Genomic DNA, 1,416 nt, shown 5'->3' with positions numbered 1-1,416 from the left:
TAGCTAGGTGATTTTATAAAGGAGTCAAAATACAATGGCAAACTTTAAGGTTTGAGATGTATGCAGACTTTTTATATGCAATCTATATACATTCACTGTTTGGGTCCATGTTTTAACTACTAAAAATTGGCATTTCACCCACTACTTGCAGAAGAGCAAATGCAGGAAAATGAGTACTTAACAAAAGGTCTGTCCATTTCCTACATTTGGAAACCGAAAGCATTTTCAATATATCAATATTGAAAAAGCACTGACTGAATTTAATGGCACTAAAATTACAAAGTCTGAATCTTCATTTATTCAAAGAGAAGATATTAAGCTGAAAACATCCACTTGAAAGCAGATATTAGTTACCGGCAGTAAACTTTTCCACCCATGTTATGCTTAAGAAACTGTCCACCTAACCTTCCGGTGGGGGCCCCGATGCAGCAATTTGCTTTTCTATTTTTTTTTCTTTTTCTTTCTCTACTTCCACAGATCAACCATCCGAAATGTCCCAAGATACAGCCTCCTTCTGTCTTCTGTCTGCAGCCTCTGCAAGCTTTGCTCTTTTTTCTTCCATGTCTGGCCTGGGGGGTGCAGACTCCCCAGTTTAGGGAAAACACAGCCCCATGGGAAGAGAGGCTGGGGTCCCTTAGTGGGCCTGTCCCAGACCAGGCTATATATGGAAATTTTATTGAAACTCATTACATTCCATCACCAATACTTTGCTTATTAAGGAAAACAAAACTTTAAAATGGTTTGGTCACAAAATATACTAGAATTACATTAGTGTCAGAAACAATTTTGGGAGAAAAAAATAATCTGAATTTGAATTTCAAGTCAAGATTGGGTGACATTTTGGGTTTTTTGTTTTTTACTGTGCATAATCTTAATTATCAAGAATATATTATCAAATCAATTTGACTTTTTCTCTACAGAAAAAAAGCATTTGATGATAATGCTAGTATTAAAGTCCATGAGCATTTTGAGATTTCATTGAAATGTCATGAAATATATTTTCACTACTATACGTGTAGTTATACAAACGATTTTAAAGTATGATTGAATGTATTAATGTTATTTTAGAGAGTTCCAACACTAGTTAAACTAATGTTAGCATATTAAATATTTCTTTTTAATATATAAATTTATAATATTTATGAGCACTATAGGATTTCTAGAACAAAATTATGATACCAAAGGGTTACAGACAGACACCACTAGTTACACATAGTGTGGGTATAGAAAATCTTTATTGGGAAAATATTTACATGCCTGAAGTTTAAGTAGAAGAACATCATAATCTCAAAAGTTTAACCCTGAGCCCAAAGTTTAGTCTTAGGATAGATGGACTGTATTCACCATGGCCAACTTTTCAGTAGAGATGTCTCCCTACATTAATTACATATTTATTGGGTCAACTGATAGGAAACA

The 1,416-nt window shown here is 33.8% G+C and overlaps 1 pseudogene; it reads right to left on the bottom strand.

The window, feature by feature from the left end:
- Positions 1–384: 384 nt before the first annotated feature.
- On the bottom strand, positions 385–613 carry LOC113253708 (small VCP/p97-interacting protein-like; annotated as a pseudogene).
- Positions 614–1,416: the final 803 nt, after the last annotated feature.

The sequence above is a fragment of the Ursus arctos genome, unplaced genomic scaffold (assembly GCF_023065955.2).
Source record: "Ursus arctos isolate Adak ecotype North America unplaced genomic scaffold, UrsArc2.0 scaffold_20, whole genome shotgun sequence".
In the NCBI taxonomy this organism is placed as follows: Eukaryota; Metazoa; Chordata; class Mammalia; order Carnivora; family Ursidae; genus Ursus; species Ursus arctos.
This window is presented reverse-complemented; position numbering and strand designations above follow the sequence as displayed.